The sequence below is a fragment of the Carlito syrichta genome, unplaced genomic scaffold (genome assembly GCF_000164805.1).
Source record: "Carlito syrichta isolate Samal-C Ts95f unplaced genomic scaffold, Tarsius_syrichta-2.0.1 Scaffold306949, whole genome shotgun sequence".
In the NCBI taxonomy this organism is placed as follows: domain Eukaryota; kingdom Metazoa; phylum Chordata; class Mammalia; order Primates; family Tarsiidae; genus Carlito; species Carlito syrichta.
This window is the reverse complement of record NW_007251045.1, coordinates 739,211-750,973: the sequence shown is the minus strand read 5'-3', so window position 1 is coordinate 750,973 and position 11,763 is coordinate 739,211. Positions and strand designations below refer to the sequence as shown.

General features: G+C 49.5%; 1 protein-coding gene across 1 annotated transcript in view; it reads left to right on the top strand.

Annotated features, from left to right (window-relative positions):
• Positions 1 to 11,763, top strand: part of SEZ6L (seizure related 6 homolog like) — an 88,214-nt gene that overhangs the window by 33,593 nt on the left and 42,858 nt on the right.

Sequence of the window (11,763 nt, the reverse complement as noted above, 5' to 3'; positions counted from 1 at the left end):
ATATATATATATATATATATATAAAAGAAAGAAACTTGCCTAAGATCCCATGGCTAGAAAGTATAAGAGACAAGATTTGTACCTAGGACTTGGTTCTTGGTTTACAGAAAGCACAGAAAATGTTTATTTCCTTACATGATGCTTTTAACATGTAGAAGACACTCTGGAAAGATCCTGAATTTTCACCTCCTGTAAGAAGTCCTGGGTTCAAGTCCCAATTCTTTCACTTACTAGCTGTGTGACCTTGGTTAAGTCACTTCACATCTCTGAGCCTCCATTTCTTATCTTTCAAATGAAAATAATAGTCAGGTGTGGTACACACCTGTAGTCCCAGCTACTTGGGAGACTGACGAGGGAGGATCCCTTGAGCCCAGGACTTCAAGACCAGCCTAGGCAACATAGCAAGACCCTGTCTCAAAAAACAAGTTTTTGGCCAGGCATAGGGAATCATGCCAAGGCAGAAGGATTGCTTGAGCCCAGGAGTTCAATACCATCAACATGGAGAGACCCTGTCTTTACAAAAAATTTAAAAATTGGCTGAGCATGGTAGGGCACACCTGTAGTCCCAGCTACTTGGGAGACTGAGGCGAGAGGATCACCTAAGCCCAGGAAATTGAGGCTGTGGTGAGCCATGATCATGCCTACAGCCTGGGCAACAGAATGAGACCCCAACTCAAAAAAATATTTTAATCTCAAATGAAAATAATGATGGCACCTATCTCTTAGAGTTCCTGAGAGAATGACATGATACCATGGGTAGAAGCACTTGGCGAGGGCCTGATACGTTACACACACTCCACAGTGTATGGAGTGTGTGTAACGTATCAGGCCCTCGCCAAGTGCTTCTACCTCTTGAAGTCCACAGTGTAATTGGCAGCTGTGATGATGTTGACAATCAATCCCTTCCATGGCCCACACCCTGTGTACAAAGTGAGCCCCCTTACACAATCACATGCACACACAAGGGTTGATTCCTCTGAGCTTGAAGAGCCTCTGAGTTTGAAGAGGCGTCCTAGCCAGGTACCACTCAGGTGTCCCACCTGATGGGTCACTTCCATCTCACGGCAATCTGCAGGAGGTGGTGGTGGGAACTTGGAAATGCAGCACTAGGGAAGGGCCCTCCACCACACACGCCCATCTTCTGTGCCCCTGCCATGCTGTGCTCTTCTCAGCCTCGGTGACTGCAAGAGCACCGTAGGAGAAGACCCACTCCCTGCCTGAGCTGGGACATCACCTGCCCAGTGCACACCCACGAGCTCAGGGCATTCAGATGCAATGAGACCTGATATCCCAGGGAGCCCTGGCGGCTTGTCTTATGAGTCCCCAACATGCATGGTCCCCCTACACTTACTCTGCGACAAGTGTTTACTGCAGGCTCGCTGTGTGTCCAGGGTGGCATCCAATTATCGGAGGTCCAGAGACAATAAGAACTCACACGGACGACTATTATGCCAAAATGCTAATGTGCCCTTGCTCCCAGTCAGACTATTCTGGGCACATTACCTCTTGCAGCTGATTGAATTCTCAGGACATTGGCTCCCCGTGGTACAGACGAGACCAGCGAGCCTCCATGGGGTGACATGCTCGCCCGCTGGATGCAGGAGTGCTGGGTCTCACCCCTCAGCCACACTCTTCAAGGTAGCACTGACAATATCCTCAAGAGTACTGCTCAGGCGAGAGGTGTGGTCAGACGTGTTTCCAGCACCTCCCGCATGGAAACAGAGGTGGGCTGGAGGTGCCTGGATGTCAGGCAGGAAGTGAAGCCCCTCTGGGTCTCCCAGGGAGAACCAGGCACAAGCCCCCCAGGGTTCAATGGGTGTGTTCTTTTCCTAGAGAAGTTCCTACGCTGGGCGCAGCCCCCGGGCGGGTGACTGGGAATGTTTCAGCAGCTCAGATGAGCCGCAGGAAGGTTCCTAAGGCGGTGCCTTCAAGAAGGCTGTCACAATGGGGATGCGGAGTGACAGGAAATGTCCCCATCATGGTGGCTTCTGCTAGAAAACTCTGGAACTCCTTCTTCCAGCAATGTAGAGTCCTGGGCCCATCTCCCTCTGCACGTGTGTGTGTGTGTGTGTGTGTGTGTGTGTGTAGACACACACCACAAACCATACTTACTGTATCACACCACACCACATACCACACTACACTTCATGCATACCCCACACACACCACATTTGCCACCACACATCACACACCATACACACATCACACGCTTCACACACACAAACCACACACACCACCACACACACACAAAACACTCCACTCCACACACACAAAACACACATTACATACCACACACACCACACACGTGCACCACACAAACACACACACCATTACACACTTGACCCACTGACCACACTTCCCTCCAGGTCAGCCTTCCTACCCTGACTTAGAGGCCCTAGAATGTGGAAGGCTTGGCGTCCCAAGTATTGACTTTCTGAACATGGGGACGCTTATACCCAGGGAGAGGAGGAGCCGTGGCCCGGCCACATGGGAAATTTGTGGAAGGACCCCAGAGTCCTTCTGTGGTCACCCTTAGGTCTGGAAACCCAGGCTTCCCAGCCTGTTCCTCGGGCCTCACTGGATCCCTACGTCCCCTCCTGGACCCCTTCCGTGCTGTCAGACGCGGGGTGGGCAAGTGTGGGGTCCAGCCTTCTCGACAGAGGAAAAGCGTGAGGTGGCCAGCCATGGCCATTGTTCATTGATTTCTTTTTTTACAATTTGTAGATTCTGAGATTCTCACCTGGGGATACTGAGTCCCAGGCGGAGGACATGGCGTGTTGAGTCACAGGTTGGAGAAGTGCAGCAGCAGGGCCTCTCACTGAGGGGCCCCCACCCCACACCAGGCTCTGCTGCCCCAGCCCCCTCCCCTCAGCAGGGAGTGTAGTCCATCATAAATAACGATTTTCAAGGCAAAAGATGCTCTTTTAGCTGAATTCCTGGAACTAATTATGCCATTTACAGCTCAACAATACTATCCCCATTTTGCAGGGCTCAGAGAGGTTAAGCCACTTCTTCAAGGTCACCCAACTGGGCAGCAGCACATGTGGGATTTGAACCCTGAGGCCGTCCTCAGCACTGCCTCCCAAGGCAGAGGGAGAGCATGAGGGGAGTGAGGGGCTGACTTTGTAGGCAAAGCAGCCGGGAACAATTGGGTTTTGTCTGGTCCGTGGTGTTGGACATGTGTCGTGCTGACCTTGCCAGAGCTTGGCCCGCTGCTTTCTGACAGGGCTCAGTCCAGGGATGTGGAGTTGGGAGACAGCTTAATCAGCCCATGAGGCAGTCCCAGAGGAAAGTCATGCCCAGGGGGCACCACTTTCCCCGCTCTCTTTCTCTTAAGAAGCAGGAAGGAAGTTGATGGATTGAGAGGGGGAGACAGGTGGAGACCTGAGAACCCCTCTGATGTCAGAAGAGTCTCCAGGCAGAAAACGTCAGGGCGGTGGCTCTGGGTCCCAGCCCCACTGAAGCCTGGTCCCCTCCCCCAGAGTTTCTGATGGGTCTGGGATACAACCCAAGTGTGGGGAGTTTTTAAATCTCCCCAGGGATTCGGGTGTGCAGGCAGTGCTGAGAATGGGGTGGAGGGTCCTGAGCCTAGACAGGACAAGCATTTGGTAGATATCGGTGGGAGAAAGAAGGAAGGAGGTGAGGGAGGAAGGAAAGGAAGAAGGAACGAACAAAGAGATTTTTTATGTTTAAGGTGTTCTTTTAGGGAGCCAAAGAGATTGGGTTTCTGTGTCCTCCCTGGAGCTGACATGGTTTCCTGTCCTGTTTGCCATTCTATCAAATTAAATTGAAATCAAATTAGCACTGGGCCAAGGGGCCCCTTGGCAATTCTGCAGTGCTGAGAAGAGCGTGGCGCAGGATCTGGGCATCGTGAAGGAGCACAGAGGCCTTGAGAGCTGGGTCTTGTGAGCTCAGTTTACTCCTCTGTAAAATGAGATGAATATTTTCTCTGACCACCTGGCTATGTGGTTGAGAGGCTCTAGTCAGAAAATAGATACAAAGGAACTCTAAACAGGTAGTTTTTTTTTTTTAGGTCTTCAAGAAAAAATATAAATGTTTTCTTAAAAATTGTTTTGTATCTACAACTGCATCTGTGGGTTTGGTCCTCCTTTTCCCCTTATTTGCACTCGATGGTTTATTTAATCACTGTCTCTGCTGTCCCATGAAGGCCTATCTTAAGTGCAAGGTAGGGCTTTCTTAGGAAAGTCATTTAATTCCTCTGAGCCTCAGTTTTCTCATCTGGAAAATGAAGATAAACTTGCCATAATCCATTCATTTAAATGACATTCGCTTCATCTACGCCAAGCCCCACCCGGCCTCCAGAGAGCAGGGGTGACGAGTGTGTGCCTTCCAGGGGAAGACACAGGCAGGTGGGGTTTGGCGGTTCGTTGTTCAGATCCTGTCATCTAGCAAGAGCCTGTTTGGAATCTGGTGTTCCTATCTGACCTGCTGTTTGAGCTTGAGCATGTATCTCCACTACTGGGTGACTCCGTTTGTTTATCTGTGCCATGGGTAAGAGCAGTCATCCTTACGGGGTCAGTCTGAGACCACATGAAAAACAGCTCGGAACACAGAGGCAGTCTCACAAAATCCTCGGCCAGTTATGATATGGCTGTCAGTGCAGGGCGGAGGAGGGAGCACAGAGGGACCTTGAAGATAAGTGAGACATTTGTCCAGCAAAGAAGGGAGGAAAGGGCATTCCAGGGGAACTAGCGTGGTCTCGGGCTGGATGCCTGGAGGCAGATCTGGAGTCGCCAGGTGTCTGGCATACCAGATGTCTGAGACCACTTGCAGTAGGCTGGGTCCCACCGTGCATCTCCTGATGGCCTGACTGGTCGGGGACTTCGCTCTGTGGGCTCATGTCTGCCATTTCCACGGTCTCATTCTGCTCTCAGCGCTCTCTTCTGTCGTTTGTTGTTGTTGTTGGTACTCATACTGCCTGTGGCTTGGCTTGTCTTTTTCACTTGGCTTACGCTAAGCCCGATAATGTCCGTGAAATTAGAAGCGTAATGTGCAAGCCATGTGTGCCTATGTATTTCTAATTCACATTAAAATAAACGCATAACCATCAGACATTTTAAAATATGTTTGCCTCCCTGGAATCAACTTATGAACACCACTCAGGAAAGCTTGTTCAAGGCGAGATGTCTAAGTCAAGAGTCAAGCGCTTGTTTAGAAAGGAAGGAGGAAAAGCAAAGCGGTTTGCTCGTCAGTTCTTCCTCGCCCTCCGAGGAATATCGACTCCCGCTCTGTGGATTCCAAGCCCTCCCACCGCCCTCTCCCCACAGCCAGACTCCGGACTGGCTGGGTTGGGGGGACCTGCCAGGACGCCCAGCCTCCGCCGTGCTTCGGCGCACACTGCCCTCTGCTGGTCAGAATAAGAATTGCCTCATCGGCCAGGGGTGCGGATCTGGGTCTGGTTCTAATTGGCATTCCACCCTCACTTCTACTCTCTAGACCCCAGTGAAAGCAATACTGAGGGTCCCTTGGGCTGTTTTTATCCTTTTTGAAAAGGTAATACACTCACATGTTTCAGAATTCAAAGTACACAAGGGTCTACTGGGAAAATTAAGTTTCCCACCTTTCCGCAGCAAACAACCCCCTCTCAGGCTCCCCTCCCTAGAGGCAAACTCTCTAACCACTTTTTAACGGATCTTTCCCCCACTCTCTAAATGTTTCAAATGCCATAGCAGAAATCTCTTATCTAGCAAAACAAAGCCACGCAGATGCAGTAATCAGTTTAACACTGATTTTACTGCAGACTCTGTTATACATGATCAATAATAACAACCAACAAAACAAAGCAAATTTAATTGTTACCAAGAAATGTAATATGTTTGGGAGACAAAAATCTTTGAAACAAAAAATCCGTCATACAAAATCACACTAGATAGGAAGAATAAGCTCTAGAGTTCGGTAACACTGTAGGGCAACTTATAATGAACAATAATTTGTTGTATATTTTCAGACTAGAAGAGTAAATTTGCAGTATTCCCGTTACAAAGAGATGATCAATGTTTGAGGTGATGGATATGTTAGTCACCTTAAATTGATCATTATACATCATACACATGTATCGAAATATCACTTTGTACATATCAACTAAAAAATAAAAATAGACAAACTGCAAACAACATTTTCTCAAATTAAAAAGAAAAAAGATATAGGAAGTCCATAGAAAGAAGGAATATTACCTTGTTAGGAAAAAAAAAGTTGGAAATCACAGATCTAATCATATGGCACACCAGGATCAGAGAAGCCATAAAATGGGGGGTTCTCATTCCACAGATTGTATTTGTAATATTTTATTCACATTTCTGACACAGGACTCAATTCTGGCATACTTCCTAGAAATACACAAATACGTGGCTTTCACGGGACTTTGTATAAAAGAGTGGTTCAGATAGGCCTTGGCATCAACAGACCTAGGTTTGAGTCTTGGGTTTGATTCTTATATGACCTTGGTCAAGTGGCTTCTCCTGACTGAGCCTCAGTTTTCTTATCTGTCAAATGGAGACCATCATAATTCTTACTCTGTGAGGTTGTTTGCATGCTTAATACTTAGCAGGCAGCGCTGTTGTTATTCAAAGCTAAATGTGGGGCCCAGGAAATCCTTTCTCAGATATCTGAGGAACAAGTGTTTCCACTGCCCTGAGACAGGGAGGCATTGAACGAAGCAGCCAGAAATGGAAACACTGAATAGCATGTCCACGGTGGCTGCTTAGGCCCTTGGAGGGGTTGCAGGATGCGCCCAGGGCAGGGTCAAGGCAGGGAAGGAGAGGGGGCTAGACACAGCAGCTGGGCTGTGGGTTGGCCTTGAAGTGACCTCCCAGGCAAGCAGGTTGACAGGTGCTATGGACTTGATTCTGGGGACCTATGTATCCAAGAAGACTGGAGGGTGTGGCCAACAGGAACACGCAGGCGGGACAGAAATCTTTGGGGGTGGCCTCCCTCCAGTGCTGAGTTTTTCAGCTTGACCCCTGGGGAGCAAGTGCTGAAAGCAGCCAGGGTACTGGCTGAGAAGAGTCCCCTTCCCAAGGCTGGAGCAGATGAGAGTCCACCTGGGGCTATGGCTCCTGGTAGAGACCAAAGTCAGAGTGACAGCCCCCTCTGTGCGTGAGCTGAGGCTGAGCCCGGCCACCTGCCCTGGGCTGGTGCTGGTTCACCCAACACACAGTGCTATGTGCTGGGGGTACAGCAGAGAGTGAGGCCAGGAAGGGCTCGGGGAGCGCTGGTGTGGTGCAGACATGTTCCAGCCCATTGGAGCACCAGAGGCTGAGCTCCCTGTGAAGGGGTCCAGCCCAGACTCAGAGGGTTGGCAGGGGCTCTGTGTGGGAGCGAGTTTTGGAAGACTGAGGCTGAAGGGTGAGCAGGAGGCACCCAGGTCTAGAGGATTCAGAGCAGAGGGAAGGACATGTGGACCAGCAGGCAGCATGAGCATCATGCTTTGGGGAGATGGGCAAGCGATACAGTCTGGCTAGAGGTAAGATGCCGGCTTGGGAGGAAGACCCAGAGATGAGGTTGGGGGTGCAAAAGACAGACCCAGAGCCTCACAACTAGGATTAAAGCTTCACAGTATCCCGAGATGATGTGGCTGCTGGCTTTTGTGAATTGAGGTGAAATTCATGTTATATTAGTCTTTTTTTTTGCATGCTATATATGTGTGTGTGTTTAGTACATTCACAATCTTGTGCAACCAACACCATCTAGTTCCAAAACATTTTCATCACCCCAAAATAACCTCTATACCTATTAGGCATTGTTCCCTACTCCCCAACCCTTCTGTCTCTGTGGATTTACCTATTCCGGAAATTTCTTATCAGTGGAATCATCCAATATGTGGCCTTTTGTGACTGGCTTTTTTCATTTGGCAAAATGTCTTCAAGTTTCATCCATGTTATAACCTGTGTCCATGCTTTATCCCTTTTCATGGCTGAATAATATTTCATGGCATGGGTAGATCACCTCTTGTTTATCTGTTGGATAGAGGAGTCAGATTTGTGTGCTGGAAGGGTTCATCTGGCTGTGGAGAGGAGGCGGCAGTGAGGTGCTTCCAACCATCCAGCTGGAAGATGACAAGGAGTGGGCAGTAGAGCAAGAGATGGACACCCAGGTCTTCTGCCAAGATCTCCCACCCTGTGCCTGTGGAAAGCCCTTCGCTCTGGCATCGGGGTGGGGGGGTTCTGGAGAAGGCAGGGGCTGGCCTTGGGAAGCTCCTTGTCCTTGAGGGGATCCTGCCATACCCAATTCCAGCCAGACCAAACCTGCCTGCCTGCCGCCCCTCCCCTTTTCCCCTTCGTACTGGAGTCAAAATGCCACCTGACTTCTCAGCATCCCCTTAGATGGAATCTAGCCGACATCTCAATCCAGACCTCAGCAGACAGCCATGCTCTGCCCTGTGGCCAATCTCCCTGTAGTGAATGCTCTGTATTTTCGTCTCAGTGGCTGAGGTTGGTAACATACTGGGAACACTGAATGCACTCGGAAAACACACAGGTGAGAAGGAGGAAATGCAGGCTCATCTTTGGACGGGGGCACAACAAAATTGCCAGCATCTGTGTAGATAGTTGGGCCAGCCTGTCAGAAAGGCAGACTCTGAACGAGGCAGGACAAAGGAACTTGATTCTTTCTCCCAACGCCTCTTTGTGCCTGTCCTCTGTTATTTTTCTTCTTGGGGTGAACTGCATTTTCACCGGCCTTCTGGTCATAATCCGCGCAGTTCAGTCTCATAACCATAGAACTCTAAGTGCTACTCATCTCGAAACGTCACCCCTTCCCCAGCAGGGCTGCTCTGGCTGAGAGTTTTGCAGAGGACAGGCGGGAGGGCAGGTGGGCAGGGGAGCCTAACTTGACCCCACTGTTATACTCAACCTTAGCACTACTGATATTTTGGTCTAGAAACTTCGTCGGGATGAGGGGTGGCCTTGTGCACTGTGGGAAGTGTAACAGCATCCCTGGCCTCTACTCACCGCTGGCACAAGCCATCTGATGTCGTCATTTGGCATAAAGAGAAATCCAAAGAGAGAAGGACAATGACAGTGGTGATGAGGAGGATGGTGATGGTGATCATGCTGATTGTGGTGATGGCGAGGAGGATGAGGATGGTGGTGAGGATGACCGTTGTGATGATGGTAGTGGTAGTGTGTGGTGGTGATGGCAATGCTGCTGATGCCCTTGATGAAACTGGAACACAACAACATGACTTTCAAACAACAAGGCCAAACTCACTCGGGTGCTCTACAGCAAACCTGGAATTTGACTCCAGTCCTTCCACATGCCTTATCTCATTCTCAAAGCTCATGACATGGACTAGAAATATGAAGCCCGATTCACAGAGAAGAAACTTCAGAAAAACTGCTAACCCTCTTTGAAAGTGACAAAATCGCGACTCAACCAAGGCTTCCTGGTTTCCAAGCCAGTGTGCACCTCCCAGGGCATCACCCCTTTCTGTTTTAAGAAGAACGAAGGGTTGTGGTCTGGCTGTAAATGAAAGCTGTCTGCTCCTCGAAGATGCAGCTACTGTTTTCAATCGCGGAAACAAATGACAGAATAAAGCCAAGTCGCACACTGTCTGGAAAGCACTGTTACCAGTGGATCAACTGTAAAGGCAGCTTAAAGAATAAATATCTGCCATCTACCATGGGTGCAGCAACCTAATCCAGCACTTTCATGAACAATCGATGTTTTCCTGGTACTTAGAGCGAAAGAGGCTGTTCCCTGCCATACATAGGTCAAGAGCGCACATCAGCCCCACTACTTGTGCTGTCAAATAGACTCTCCGGCAGGCTCTTTCATACCACAACATTTATTGAGCACCTACTGTGTGCAAGGGACGGCGGCAACTCCAGAAATTTATATAGCATGGGTTTAGGGGCTTCGGTCTAGTCGAAAATGGGTAGGGAGTCTATGGGCCTTGTCCTGAACCATGTGCGCAAAGCGGGCAGACAGCTTTTACGAGGGGTGGCATAGGAGAAACTGAAGGTTGCAGGGGGGAATTAAAATCCGACGCCACCCCGTGGGGAAGCTTTACACAAGGACCCGCAGAAGGTACTGCGGTGAGTGAAATGCAAACCCTGCCTTCCAGAAGAAGCAAGCCATCAACAGCATCCCTTGGGTTTCTGTTGACTTGCGCTTACCCCTGAAGCACCAGCGTGGGTCGGCACCACACCTCTTCTCTCTCCTGGATGAGCAGCAAGGTTGCAGCTGGGCCTGGATGAAGCTGGCGTGTTGGGGGAGGGCTGCCGTCCATCCACGTCAGTTCCAGGAACTTTGCTCAGGGCCGTTTCCTGAAACGCCTCTCCTCTGGCCCTGAGTTGTTCAGTCATACAACTCCAGTGTAAAAACCCTTCAGTGTCTCCCATCACCAGCACGAGGACGTGCAGTTGTCTCAGCTCAGTTCTTTGAACCCTTCACGGTCTGGTCCCTGTAGAACTCTGCAGGCACCCCAGACCCAGGCACATGGAACATCGGGCAAGTTCCTTCGTAACCATGACCTCTCTCCTTTCTTCCCTCTGCCTCCTGTTTTGCCTTCCCCCCTGCCTGCCTCGAGGTCCCCTACTCTTTTTTGAGGCTTCATCTTCGGAGCAAGAAGCATCACCTCCTCCAGGAATGCCTCCGAGATGCCCCCAAGATGACTCTTCCCTGCACTTACCTTCATTATAACTCCTGCCACAATTGCAAGTCTAAATATACCACTCCTCGGCGACTTCTCTGAGCGCAGCACGGTGCCTGGCACATAACAGATGCCCGACAAAATGCTAGGGAGAGGGAGACAAGAAGAGAAAGACATAAGAGAGAAATAGAAGAGAGAGAGGGAGAAGAAAAAAGGAAAGGGAGGAGCTTGAGGTTGTATCTGTCCATGACTGATGCAGCCAAAGCTGAAATCATCTGGAAATCTTTCAGTAGAGATCTATTGTATCTAGCAGGCCTAAGGTGGCACACGTTTCTGTGGTGCGCCGAAGTGCTTTCGGGATAATTAACTGTCCATTGTGGTCCAATTATTTAGTGTCAAGGCACTTTCTTACAGCTGAGTCTTTGAAGATGTGTCATCCTTTAATGCTCTGAATACTGACAGCAGTTTGTAACTACTTGAGTGAGACTTCTCCGTCCCACCCTCTGCCCGACCCCTGGAACATGACAGATAACTCGGTTGACTTTGAGGAATTTGTTCCGTGATAAATGGAAAGCTCTTTCTGCCTTACATGAAAACGCAGGTTCCAATTAGCAAGCTGTCAGCACGTTCTGCATCAAAGAAGAATGAGAGACCTTCGTCACAGCCCAAGCAAGTAGCCCTGTGCCCAACACAGTTGTCACCTACTAAATGGCGGCCAGACATGGGCGTGTTGAAGGCAGTCCTTCTTACGATGCAGTATTTGACTTTGCAGCGAGTCCCATGTGGGCAAGACCGTTGCATAAGTGTGTCTTCAAAAACCCTCCCTAGGCGCAAATCCGTGCATCCTGTCTGTGGGAAGGAACTGCATGTCCTGGTCACATGTGCAGCCTGTGCCTGCCTCATCCCCCAGTCCCTGGCCTGGAGCCTGACACATAGTAGGTCTTAGGAAATCACGTGTTGCCTGAAGCAGTGAATCAAAGGCTTACCGAATGCCCACACTGTGTTTTTTTCTTTTTCTTCTTAATAATTTTATTTATTTATCTATTTATTCTATTATAAAGATGTGTGGTACAATTCAGGGTCAACATTGATTATGCAGGTACCCTTGTTGATGAGGTGTGCCCCTCCCTCCCCTAGTAGTTTCCCTCAAC